General features: G+C 60.1%; 1 protein-coding gene across 3 annotated transcripts in view; it reads left to right on the top strand.

The window, feature by feature from the left end:
* Positions 1-13,772, top strand: part of ZC3H3 (zinc finger CCCH-type containing 3) — an 87,346-nt gene that overhangs the window by 37,791 nt on the left and 35,783 nt on the right. The window lies entirely within an intron of this gene.

Genomic DNA, 13,772 nt, shown 5'->3' with positions numbered 1-13,772 from the left:
CTATGAGGGGAGGCAGCCCGGTGCTGTGGGTGCTATAGGCAAGGCTGAGAACGGACAGGACATCCCCGCACGGCCACTGCTTCTCACAAGTTCCTCATCCTAGCGGAGATGGGGCCGGCCAGCTGCCTCACAGGGAGGGCTGTGGTTGCCTGGGTGGCCTGGCCCAGGGGCCCAATTGTCGCTCTGCTGGGTGGGAGCAGCTAGGGGGCCCCTGCCCAGGATGGCTCTATGCAGAGCCCAGAGGCCTGCCTCTCCCAGGCCATGCTGGGTGCCAGACGGCTCACGTCCTGTAGTCCCGGCTTGTGCATGGTGGCTGCGGCTCAGGGCAGGTCCCCAGGTGCCCTGGCCTTAGAGCCCTCCCCGGGCATGCCTGTGTGGCTGAGTTCGCCCTCAGGATGGCTGCACGGTAACAGGCCACATGCAGAGGCTTTTCTCACTGGGGTCTCTGTCTGCCCTGACCATTTTGCCACAGGCATCCAGGACATATCCTGAGCACAGAGCCCTGGATTCTTGGGGAGCCAGGCCTTGGGCTTGGTGGGCCTGCAGTGGTGGGTGCTGAGGGCTGAGTGGCTCGGGTCCTGGGAAATGTGTCTGCCCGTGGGCCGGGCTTCCTTTGCCCAAGGTCACCTGGACCCTCAGGAGTGGCCACCTGCCAGCTGCCTGGCCTCACTGTTGGCTGCGTACACCTGGGCCTGGCTTGTCGAGGCAGCAGAAAGGGCCTGTCTCCGGGCCCAACATCCAGTCTGGTGCTCACCTCCCTGCCACCTTCAGCTCCATCAGAGCTGTTGGCTGCCTGTGTGTGGTCAGCGGGCCCCAGGGAGGCTCTGGCTGACTGGCCTTGGATGTGGCCTTGATCTCTGCCCCGTGCATCTGCAGGCTCTTTAGCTTTTCCCTGGGCAGAAGGAGGGATTGGGCTGGTGGCTGGGCCCAGGCGCCAGGGATCAGGGCTGCAGTGGTGAGAAAGCAGGACTTCCTGCCAGGTAACCAGCCTGAGCCTAGGGGCCCTGAGCTCTCCTTGGGCCTCCTGATCTGCACCCACCCCAGAGGGGAACACCCGTAGGGGGAGCGGCAGGCAAGCCCCAACAGTCCTAGAAGTTTCAGTCGGCAGTGTTGGGGGCTGGTACACACAGATGGGAAGTAAGGCAGGTGACCCAGTGGCCAAGAGTGCCCCCGCTGGCATGGGGTAGCCCTGGATCCCACCCTCCCGCACACACTCACTGCAGAGCGGAAGCTGTGTGTGCGTGGAGCTGCTGCATCCCTGGGGAGCCCGGGGAGCACTGGTGAGTAGCCCGTGCTGTGGCCTGGGCAGGCAGGAAGGCCAGGGGACAAGGCTCTCGGCCCAGAGGAGCCAGGCATGCTGAGCAGGGCCCTACAGCTAACGGCCAGTGGCTTGACAAGCCCCTGCCCTCCCTGTTCTGAGGGATGACACCCCTCATTGTGGTGGGGGGCTTGCCACACTCAATCCTGCGCCACAAGGGACCTGGCATTAGAATGACTGGAGGCGGCAAGCTCCTCCTGGGAAGGACACTTAACTGTGTGTGTGTGTGGTGGGGGGGTTGTCTGTGGTACCAACTACCACCCCCTGGCCAGCAGGCTCCTGGCCTCGGGCCACCTGGATGCAGGGCCAGCGCTTGCTGGCCTCAGAGGCTGTGGGCTGGATCAGTTCGGGACCCCCAGGGGGCTGGGCTGGGCCCCTGGGACCCCGTACCACTGCCGCCCAGCACAGCCCTGGGGGGCCCCAGAGGGTCCCACGAGCTCACCATAGGGCTGAGGCTCACACTGAGCCAGGATTTAATGTTTTTGTTCTCAGATTTGTGGATTTGCCTGTGCCCTCGGCGGTTTCCAGCAAGTTCATTAATCTGAACTGAAGCTGAAATGTGACTTATATCCCTAAACTGCCTGTCACTTTTTTTCTCTTTCCAAATTCATTTGACGTGAAAGCGCGGAGTACACAGGAGCCGCTGTGCTTAAGCAGATGAGTCTGGAGGCCGCTCTGTCCCGACTACAAATGGTGCTGTCACAGGGGCTGCTGCGTGCAGGGCTGCTGTGCTTTATTTTATTTTATTTTTGTGTCTGTGCGGTAAATCTTAAGTAATCTCCGGGTGGTTTGACGAGGTTTGGGCTGCGATTTTGAAGGCTCTGAAATGCTTCTCCGTGGTGACGTCTCATTAAAGAGGAATTCAGCCTGAGGATGGGCCGCATCCCCTTGAGGGTGGCCATGGGGTCCTCTGTGCTCCCCTCAGCACCCCTGTCTGCCTGCCCCGGCTCTCGGGGTGTTATGGCACAGCTCCGAAGCCTGGCCCACCTAAGCAGTGGACGTGTGTTGTCTCTGTTCTGGAGCCGGACCCGTGAGGTCAGGGTGCTGGCATGGCGGGCTCCTGTCCAGGCTGCACGGAGCCTTCTCGCCATGTCCTCCCTCGGCGCACACAGTGCTCTGGTGTCTCTCCTCCTTTTGTAAGGGCACCGGTCCCATTGTGGGGGCCTCGTCCTGTTGACTGTCAAACCCTGAGCACTTCTCAAAGGCCCACCTCCAGACACCATGCCCTTGCGGTTAAGGTTCCAGGAGGACTTTGGAGGGCACATTTGGTCCATCTGGGGAATGCCTGCTCCTCCCCAGACCTGCCCTGACCAGGCTAGTGGAACTGGGGCTCCCACAGCCTCCTGACCTATGGCAGTGAGAGGAGCTCTGGTTGAGCCCGCCCAGGAAAGGGGTGCTCCCTGCATTTCATGGCCAGCAACCCCAGGCCCTGCTCTGTGCCTGGTGAGGGCCCCGCTTGGCGGTGTGCACGTGGGCCCCTCTTGCTCAGCCCAGGTCAGGACCAACAGGGCTAGAGAGCGCCTGGTGCTAGGCGGCAGGGCTTCCCCACCTGTGCCAGGTGCCCACTCTGCCCACAGTGCTCTCCTCCCAGCAGGAGGCAAGCAGATGGGTGAAGCATGTACATCCATGGGGTGCTCAGTGCTGGGAAGTGCTGAGATCTACCCAGGGTGGATGGGTGCTCAGGGATGCCCAGAGAAGGCTGCTCTAGGGGTGGGGCAGGTGTGGTCTGTGTGGCCATGTTTCTAGGGCCTTCCAAGGGGGCCTGGGGAAGGAGCCTGGAATGTCTTGCTCAGAGGGCAGGGGCCACCTAGAGGTGGTATTGAAGTTGGGGCCTGGAGCCCTGCTGCTGGGCTGGCAGGGGTGGGGGTGGGGGTGCGTCAAGGGGCTGCAGCCCTTCCTCCCGGCAAACCCCTTCCCAGGCTGTAACTGCTGTTTAGGCCCAGGGCAGTGGCCAACCTTGATCTTGACCTGCCTGCATGTTCCTGGGGGTGCCTGCCTGCAACCTGCCTTCCCTTTGATGCGGAGCCCAGGAAGTCATTCACTGTGCCCGGCTACATCTAGGGCCCCCAGCTGCCCCGTGATGACTCTGCCGGGCGCAGCCTTTACCAACAGCCTGAGAAGCGTGCCAGGCCGGGCACGGCTCCCGCTGCCCGTGAGCATGCTGAGCGGCCATGGCCAATGCAGCAGGATTTTGAATTGTTTCTTTTTTTTTTAATGAACTAGAATTTATTTATTTATTTATTTATTTATTTATTTATTTATTTATATTTATTCATGAGAGAGAGAGAGAGAGAGAGAGAGGCAGGAGACACAGGCAGAGGGAGAAGCAGGCTCCATGCAGGGAGCCCGAAGCGGGACTCAATCCCAGGACTCCAGGATTGCACCCTGGGCCAAAGGCAGGCGCCAAACCGCCGAGCCACCCAGGGATCCCCTTAAATTGATTCTGACAGACGTGTCTACTTCGAGCTGAGAGAGCTGTCTGGCTGCTTCCACACGGGTGCTGGGGTCTGGGTGTGGGAGACCCACTCCGGCCCCGGCCTGCTTCGTGCGGCAGGCAGTCGGGCCGTCCTGGTTTTCTGTCAGACGCAGGGAAGGCCTGGCTTGGATGCATGTGGGGCTCCATCCACCTGGGTATGCCCGTGGAAGAGAGGGCGCTATCTCCGTAGGGCGAGAGCGGGTCAGGAGGAGTGCCCGATGTGCGCTGCAGGGACTGCTCTCTGCCCCCCACGGGGCTTTCCTTGCTGGAGTCGGTGGTGGTATATGCCTGTGTGGACGACCCTCAGGAATGGCCTGTCCTTTGGGCCCTGGGGAAAGCCTGCTGCCCACTCTTCTCAGTGGGGACCAGAGAGCCCACGGGCCCCTGACCCTCTCCAGCCACGGAGGACCGGGTGGGGGCATCACCATCCACACTTGGGGTTTCTAGAACTGACTGGGATGGCCAGACCTGTGTGAGGTGAGGAGCTACTGCCAAGGGCTACGGGGGGTGCCTGGGGCCAGGGCTGGTGGGGTGACCTGAGCCACATTAGCCCCCCCAGCCCCTGTGGCTCACATCCGTGTCCCCGCCGAGGGCAGTAGGGAAAGAGGGGAGCCACCCACCTGGTGTGGACCATGCAGTTTGGTTGTTGACATCCAGGTCATGAGCTCTGATGACACAGTGACACTCAGTGCAGGGGGCTCCTGACCACACTGACGGGGACTTCTAGGCCCTGCATGCTGTGGGAGATGGCCTTTGACCCTGGCTTGAATTCGGGGGTAGTGTGGTCGTGGCTCTTCACTGGGTGGTCCTTGAGCCATCTCTCCCTGTTCTGGGCTGTTGAAGTGCAGGTCAGTCCCTGGCAGGACGGGGAGGCCCCCAGGTGGTGGCACTAGTGGCTCCTACCTGCCCTTTCCCTTCTCTGGCCACAGCCTGAGGTGTGTGGAGGATGCCTGTGTGGAAGCTGTGGCTCAGGAGGGGACAGACCCCGAGGAGGCAGCTGCTCACCTGTCCCCGGGCAGCAGGCCTGGGAGCTGTGCCCAGCCGGGCCTCTCTAGCTGTGGATCTCGCCCAGGCCTGGCGCTGGTGAATGGGGAGGTGGCCGCGCATGGCGGGGTCTCCTGGCAGAGGAAATGGCATGCACAGCGCAAAGCCGGAGGGGTGGGGCGAGCAAGTTCAAGTGCAGAGGCTGGACTAGCCTGGGCGATGCGCAATACCCCGGAACCCATTGGGGAGCCTTGGCTCGGCAATGCTGGGCAGGTGGTGAGTGACCCTGGCCCAGCTTCCTCCGCAGGGCATCTGGCCACGCAGGACCTTGCAGACCACGATACCACATCTATCCCTGGCCGGCCTGGCAGACGGTCGTGGGGTGTCTTGCCTCTAAGTTCATCCCGATACCCTTTTGTACTTACGGGAAAGTTCAAAAAACTGTATTCTTTGCCTGAGTTCTCTGGCTGCTTGTACTTTGCCTCTGTGCTGTATCATTTTCTCCCCATCTATTCTTGTATAACCATTTGTGTGGAAATTGGAGACTCGGTGCCCCCTGACCGGCCGCTGCGTGTGGTCCCCCAGGGAGACTAGGGAGTGCTGCCTGGAGTCAGAGCTGGCTGTGCACCCCCTCGGCATCTGGGCTCTGCGTCTGTTCAGAGGCCTGGAGCCTGGAGCCGGCCCTCAGCCTTGCTCCGACTTTGCCGACCCTGAGTTTTGGATAATGGGGGCCAGGCACTTTGTGCAGCGTCTGTGGGCCAGGAGGCCAGCGTGCACCAGAAAACTCAGTCGGCCGGTAGCGGGGCTGCCATGGGAGCGCGGGCGGCCCCTCCCTGCGGCCTGCGGGCCTGGCGTCTGGCCGGAGAGGCCTGTCCACCCTGCGCGGGGCGCTCTGTTCCTCGCTGGGTTGCCCCCACGCCTTCTAGACCCTTCATGATTTCCGACCCTCTCCTGCCAGGATCCACTGTCCCTCATCCCCCACCACATTGTACATTCCTTGACTTATTTCTGGCAGCGTGGAGTCCAGGTGTTTCTGTTTTATTTTATTCTACAGCCTGTAGTCTGTTACTGTGATTCATCTGGATCCTCAGTTTGGGCCGCCCCCGGCCTGTGGAAGCCCCTTTGGGTGGCCTGGGACCTTTGCGTGTGGCTCCCTGTGGCTTCCAGGCTCGCCTGGAACTCTCTGTCCCTAGCTTGGAACTAGCCCGCTGCCCGCAGAACCCGGCTCTTGGCTGCACCGTGTCCCCCACAGCCGAGGCTCTCGTGGCCCTGGGGTGACGGGGGGGTGCATGAGGGGGAGTCCTGGTTGGGGCTGTGCATCTCTGCTTCCAGGCACCCTTGAGGCAGTCTTTACACGGCTCTCTCTGGATTGCAGAGCTGGCGTGCTCGCTGATACAGTCGGTTCCGGTTCTGCGCCGCTGCTTCCTTCCCGCGGGGGTGTGGCTCCTCTCCCTCGGGGGACACCTGGTCCCTCACCCTTGGCGTGTGCACTCGCTGGAGCCCCACATTCATTTACATCCAGTGACATGCTGGATCCGAGTTTGTGGCTCAGCCTCGGTCGTGGTTGAGACGTTCTGTCGTCAAGTGCCCTCACGCTCGCCCCGTCGCCAGCCCATAGCCAGGATGTCCGTGCTGAGGGTCTGCCCTGAGGATTTGTCGGGCTTGATCTGGGGCATCACATGCGTGCAGCTGCGCCCCCCCCCCCGCCCCCCGGCACCAGCACTTCACTTTTTATTGCCGAGTGGCTTTTGTGGTTTGCCCACACACGTTTAATAGCTCTCTCCTTGATGGACGCGTGAGTTATTCCACTTTGGATCACCGTGGAGGACGGCGGATCACTGTTCCTGCCCAGCCCCTGGAGACCAGCGTCCTCTCCATGGTGTGTCCCCAGGAGCGGGGGTGCGGGGACACCAGAGGTGCGTGTCTGACTTCCCAGAGCAGAGATGCCCCTCTGTCCCCATCACAGCGCTTGGTGTTCTGGTTTCTCTGATTTTCACACTTTGCCTGTGGCGGCACCTCGTTGTGATTTCGTCTTCGTTTCCCTGACTGCCTGTGGGGTGGAGCACGTACTCGGGGGCCGACTTAAGGCCATTTGGGCTCCTTGGCCTATTCTTAAGTTGGTCTGTCCTTTGTTCTTGAGCCACAGGAGCGCGTGGAACTTATTTACCGCCTGGGAGTCCGGTGGGGGATGCAGGGGAGCCCCCGGCCCTCTGGGGACTCATGGCCCTGCCCCTGGTTCAGAGTGCCGAGTGAAGGACACCCCTGTCTGCCAGGGGGCTCTCCCTTGGCTCTGGCCTCTGTCAGCATTGCTGCGTCCCCGACCCAGAAGGACCCCGGGAACCCTGTAGGCCGTGGTCTCCCTGGGGAACCTGGAGCTCCTGAGGGAAAGCCTGGCCCTTTCTAGGCCACCGTGGTCCTGTCCGGGGGGGTTCAGGCTCCTGTTTGGGGCTTTCTGACAGGGCACAGTGGCTGGACCCATCCTCCGCCTTCACTCACTCATGTCCCTTGCTGGCCTGGGGCCCTGGCCTGGCCAGAGAACAGCTTTTCCTCTGGACGTGGGGAGCACCCATCGGCCAGCACCTGTCCTGTCCCCTCGCTAGGTGAAGAGGCGAGAGCAGGAAGTTGGGCCTGGGGGTGGCAGAGAGGGCAGGTGCTGACTTGCTGGGCCCTGGGCAGGTCCTGGGCAGGTCCTGGGAGAGAGCCCGTGGGGGTGACCCGGGCCCCGCCTGCTTTCCCGTGCAGTGCTGAAGCAGGTCTCCTCCGGCAGGTTTTTTAGAATTTTATTTTATGAGAACAGGCGGTTACGGCTCCCCAAGTGCCGTAAAAGTTAATGTGATGGCCTCCCTGCGCCTGTGCTCATTTTTATAATTTTTTATTTTATGAAACAGGACAGGGAGCTTAGTGACTTATTACTATTCATTTCGTTTCAATGCAGTAAATATTGATTCAGTTGGGGGTTTTCAATTTAAACCACTCGGCGATTATATAAAATATTACTGGCCTCTGAAATTATGCTTACCGATCCCTTCGGCTGCTCATTAAGGAAGGAGTGCAATTGTAGGTCCCTTTGCCTTCATCATTCTAATAAATGGGCTGAGGTGCGTTTCTGCTCGGGAGGTGCCACAGAAACTGCTGGCGGGGGCCTGACAGCAAGGATGCAACTCTTAATTTGGAAGTCGGTTCAAAGCGCGTCTACCTTATTTATTTATTTCTGTGTCTGTTTGAAGCAAACGGGCCTTTCAGCTGTCAGCAGCCCCGTGGCAGCAGGGCTGAGCGGGTCCTCCTGAGGCCCGAACACCTGCCCCTGCTCCTTGGCAGAGTGTGGGGAGGGGCCGGGGTTTGGTGGGAATGCGGGGCCCTGACCCCTCACCCCCTCAGTGGAAGGGAAGGGAGGAGGACCAACCTCGCCGCGGCCCTGTCGGTCCCGATGGGTGCTGAGGCCAGGACACGGTCAGAGACACCTGCTGTCACTGGAACCTCATCCAGAAGGTAGGGACCTTTTCCAGGTGGTAGTGCCCAGCCCTTCACTGGCAGCACTGGGCCTGGGATGCAGGACCCTGTGGAGTGAGGAGAGGCCCCTGTGTGCCAGGGTCTGGCTGCTACACTGGCCGAGAGGGGCCCTGCTGCCTCCCTGCGGTCTGTGTTCATGGTCAAACACCTGCCCAGTGTCAGGTGGCACATTGAAGCCTCTCCCAGAGCCCCTCTGGCATCAGGCCCTCGGGACCCCAGCAACAGGCCAGCTAGTCCCTCTGGGTCCGGGGTCTGTTCACACCTTCGGTCCCTGTCCCCGCCTGTGTGGGCACCTCTGGGACGGCCCCGTGTAATGATGGAGGGCAGTGAGGGGGTCAGGGCGAGGAGCCCCTACGGCCATCAGGCCCTTGGCTGGGGCGGGGGCCAGGATGGGGCTGACCTAACATCTCCTGTCAGCCTGAGCCCCTGGCCCGTCCTGCTTGGTGATCATGTGGCCCCGTGACCGTTGCCCCCCCCCCATACTGTTTATGTCACTGCCTCCCTGCTGGCCATGGGGACTGCAGGCATCTGGCCTGGGGTCACAGGCATCACAGCCACAGCCTGTGTGGTGAGAGCGTGTTAGGGTAGCTCCCAGGCTCCGTCTGTGAATGGCATGGGAGGGGAGGGGCCCTGGGACGGGTGATGCCCTCGTGGGAAGGGAGGGGACAGACACCTGCTCGCGCCACCTCAGGCTGGGCCTGTGCATCAAGTAGGGGTGCTCACCTCCCTCTGGGGGCTCCTGGTGTCTGTCCCAGAGCCCATGCTGGTAGGGAGGAGGCCCTAGGGGGATGGAGCCACCACTGGGCCCAGCAGCCCCTGGGAAGGCCAGCATGCTGTGCCGTGCATCCCCTCTGGGACAGTCTCCGTCACCGGCAGCCCTCTAGCCTTGCGGGGCTCACGTCTGTGACTGTGTCTCTGACCCTCGAGCCTTTGGCTGCCCCGTCCTTGGTCTGTGCCTTGCTGCTTCTGTCACCGCCACCATGTGTCTGGGTTTCTCATTTCTGCTCTCTCTGTCCCTGGCTCTGCACAGACATGTGTGTCCTCCTGTCCTGCTCCTGTTGCCTGGCACTCTTTGTCCGTGAGTGGAGCCGCCATGTGTGGAGCCCCCACATGCTGGCTCCTCGGGCATGCTGCGGGTTCCAGGAACAGGGTTCCCTCCTTCACTGGGAAGCCAAGAGAAGCGGGTATCCGGGGCTCTAGGGCCTGTGTGCACACAGGCCTCAGCAGTGGCCCAGGGCAGGTTCCAGCCCCCTCTGGCAGCCATCCTGCTTCCCCAGCCACCTCCCATCCCTGACGTGCATGGGCCTTGGGCCATCTGCCCCTGGATGGCCATGCTGGCAAGCTGTGTCCCCTTGCCTGGGCCAGCCTGTCTCGCCTGCCGTAGCGCGCTGTGTCTTGATCCATGTTACGTACAGACGACTTCTTTGTCCTTTGGGAGTTGGATTGAGTGGCTGAGGCCTGCCAGGCAGCTTTCAGGCCAGCCCGTTGGGGGAAGCAGTGGGAAAGGGGCCAGGCAGGCAGGTGCCTTGCCCAGGCTTCATCCTTGGGGGCAAATCCCAAGGGGGACAGGACCTTGTAAGAGCTGCCACTGCCACGGCTAAGCCACAAGCCATGGTGCGGCCTCCTGTGGGCCAGTGGCTCACGGAGGAAGAGATCCATCGGCTAGGGTTAGGTGTTTCATGACAAAGTGAGAGAGAGCACGTGTGTCCCTTTGGTTTGCCAGAGGGAAGCTTCTTCTAGAAGCTAGCAGGACTATTGTGAAGGAAGCCTCAGAAGGTCTTGTTAAGTTTCTCCCTGTGGAGGGAGCACCTGGGTGGCTCAGTGGTGGAGCTTCTGCCTTTCGCTCAGGGCGTGACCCCAGGGTCCTGGGATCAAGTCCCAGATGGGGCTCCCTGCATGGAGCCTGCTTCTCCCTCTGCCTGTGTCTCTGCCTCTCTCTGTGTGTCTCTCATGAATAAATAAATAAATCTTTAAAAAAATAGAGTTTCTCCCTGTGGAACTCTGGGGAGATTGCCCTCAGGTTGTGCCTGGGCCCCCTGGCCACAGCTGGCCAGCACTGTGGGCCCTCCTGTGCCAGCACTGGTGACCCCAGATGTCCCTGGAGATGAGGAGCAGAGGAAGCTGAAAATATTGCCTCTGACAGGAAGAAATAAAATGTCCTTGTCGCCCAGTAGTACCTGGGTGCCTTACACAATCAAACAGCGTTTTAAATACCACTTTTATCCTGGTTTTAGAGGGAGTAGTAAAGCATCGCTCAGATAATCAATATCATATTTAACTCTTTGCATATATCAACCGTTTAGGCTGCTCTTACCCCAAAACATGATTCTCCTCTCAGGCTGGGCCAGGGCCTCTGAAGGCGGGTGCAGGAGACGTTACTCTAGGGTTGGGGAGCCTCCCAGCTGCTGAGGACCATGCCGGAAGGGCCCCTGGCTGCCTCTTCCAGCATGCGCCCTGCCCTGTGTCACCTGCAGGTTCTCTGGGCGGTTCCAGAGGTGCTGGGCCTTGGCACAGGTGTCCTTCCCTGCCTGGTCCTGGTCCTTGTGCTGCCTACCTTCCTCTGTACCCACCTCCCCACCCCTCCGGAGGGTGGTGCGTGGCCTCAGGGATGGCTGGGTGAGCCCCGCCTCCACCTGCTCTCCTCCCTGGGGCCTTGGCTCACCCTCATGGGCTCTGCTCTGGTGGGAGCTGCCAGAGCCCGGCTACGGGCTGTCCAGTGCTGGGGGCCCACCTCCCCCGTGTCCCGCCTGGCACCCTTCTGAGGCTGCGGGGCGGCCAGGGGATGGTGGGGATATCTGAGAGGTGCTTTGTTTTCAGTGTTACATCTTGGGTTGGGGAAGGCCGGCCGACCCCTGCCTGCCCTCCCACAGCACCCCACCTTGCTGGCCTGGCCCCACGGCCCCACGCCCCGGCCCCACCACTGCCCGAGGAGTGAGTGCTCTGGCTTTCCTGTGACTTTCCTGCAAGTCAGCAAGGTTTCCCCGGCTGCCCCGCCCACTCCCCCGGAGTGAGGAGCCCCGGTTTAATTTGCGGTTAGATGTCTGTTAAGATTGCGTCCACTTCCCAAGTCAGCACTTAATTGGCAAGGCACTTGATTTAACAGCGTGGGAGCCTCCACCGGAAAAATGGCCTGAATAAATCACCGCCTGACGCCAGAAAATAGATATAATCTCAGCATTAACTACATTAATAGTAGCAGGAGCCGAATTAAGAAAGCCATAAAGCATAGGCGGGGGAGCATAAATTATGGGAGCGGGTCCCCTAGGCGGGCCCCTGGTCGGGGGGCGGGGCAGGCGGGAGGAGGTCGGCCGGGCCCCGCCCACGCCCCGCCCACGCCCCGCCCCTCCCGGCCTGCGGTGGGCGGGGCCTGCCGGGAGCCCTAGCAACCCCCTACGGCCCGGCCCGGCCTGCGCACAGCCCCCGACCCGCCCCGCTCACCCCAGCCCCACCTCCTGCCTGGGGAGCCACCTGGTGCTGGCAAGGCCTTGGGTGCGCGTCAACGCCCTGAGTCCGCGGGGAGTGGACCCGGCGGGCTGGTGCCAGACTCAGCCGCCACCTCCTCCCTGCTACCTATGGCCTTTGCACCCTGCTCTGCAGACTGGAAGGCTTCTTGGAGGAGGTGACATGCCAGCTAGGCAGACACAGCCTGATCTCCCGGTGGGACCCTCGGGCCCTGGCAGTTGAAGTTGTGCCTCTCCATCATTGTTTTGTTCAGCCCCGTTCTGGCTGTTGGGGCAGGGCCCAGCGGTCACCCCTGCAGCCCTCCCAGCCCTCGCAGCGGCCACTGCCAAAAACTTTGCCACAGCTTAGTGGAGGAGAATGCTATCCAGTTTTAATTTCATTTTTATTCATATTCTTTGTCAAGTTCAACATTTTTTTATGTTTACTGTTCTTTTGCCTTCAGCCCGTTTCTTACAAGTTTGCAAGACTCTTGAGTATTCAGGGTGTCACCCTTTGTTTTATCAGAGACGATCCATTGTTTCTCAGTTTGAATTTTGCCTTCCAGTTTTGTGTATGAGGATTCTTAGGATTCTTAGGATTCTTCTTTGCTTTTCTGCATCCGTCAGTCTTTTAAGACTTAGTCTATTGATTGTTTAGAACAGCCTTCCCCACCCCAAGGTTATAGGAGCTCAGTTATATTTTCTTCTAGTGCTAAGGTTTCGAGTTTTGCATTTAAAACTTTAATCTACCTGGAATTTATTTGGGGATGTGGTATAAGATTAAAGTTCAAATTTAATTTTGTTTGATAGTTATTTGGTTGTCTCAAGGCTTTTTCCATTATTTGCAAATGTCACCTTTCTTGCGTACAAATGCTCCTCCCGTACCTGGCTTTCTGCACAGATCTTCCCCTTTGATTTTCCCTTTGCAAAACAATCACGGTTTGTATCTTCAGTGATCATTTTATGGATTTTTTCTTTTGTCAACCCTCCCCCCTCAGGCAGGGGGTTTCAGGCAGATCCAGCCCCGCCTCCGAGTCTCCCTCGGGTGCCCCCCAGCACCCCACCTCATCCCGCAGATGACCACTGCTCTGGCCTTTGTTGGTCTAGACCGGCTCAGCCTCGGGTCCTTGAGCTTCAGTGAATGGAATCACAGTTGATCCCGTTTGGTGTCTAACCTCATTTGCTCACCATTTGTTAGACCGAATGGTCTAATGTTCGCCCTGCCCCCCGTGGGGCTGTGTGTGGAGATGGGGCCTTCCCAGATGTAAGCAAGGTTAAATGAGGTCTCTGGAATGGGGCCCTGATCTGATAGGGTTGGAGTCCTAGGAGCAGAGGAAGAGACACTGAGCTCTCTCTGCAGGCGTACGGAAGGAGCCCCTCGTGAGGACACGCACGGGGTGGTACCTGCTCGGCAGGAAGGAGAGGCCTTGTCAGCAAGCAGCCATGCTGGCTGCGTCTGGGGTGCTGTCCAGCAGCCCGAGCTGGCCGAGACCCCGAGATTGCCCAGGTCCAAGGGGGTCACTGTGGGTAGCAGTAGCCTGTACTTTGCCCTCGAGGTGTGGGCATACCACAGTTCAGTCGCTGTGCTAAATGACACATTGATGGGGGTATTTCTAGTCTTTGCCGCTCCCTTGTCTTGTTGGGCATGTTGCCCACTGACTTGGAGCCCTCGTTGCTGTGGACCTGTTCCATCGGAGGGTGGGGGTGCTGAACAGCAGCAGTGAGGCTGGCGCCCACCATGACTGTCCTCAGACGCACGTCCTCAGCAGGAGAGCGCTCTGGCCTCCCATGGCCTCACCGGCACCTGCTGCTCCCTGGATGTAACCATGCTGCGGGAGTGTGGTTTGTTTTGTTTTTTATAGAGGGGAGCAGGGTGTGGGGACAGGCAGAGGGGTGGAGAATCTCCAGCAGACTCCACGCCCAGCGTGGAACCTGATGTGGGGCTGTGTCTCATGACCCTGAGATCACAACCTGAGCTGAAGCCAACAGTGGGACACTTGACCAACTCACTGCCCAACGCGCCCCACAGACGTGCTTATTGACA

Source organism: Canis lupus, chromosome 13 (genome assembly GCF_003254725.2).
Source record: "Canis lupus dingo isolate Sandy chromosome 13, ASM325472v2, whole genome shotgun sequence".
NCBI classification, from domain to species: domain Eukaryota; kingdom Metazoa; phylum Chordata; class Mammalia; order Carnivora; family Canidae; genus Canis; species Canis lupus.
Note: the sequence above shows the minus strand (reverse complement) of the source record. Positions and strands in the feature narration are given on the sequence as shown.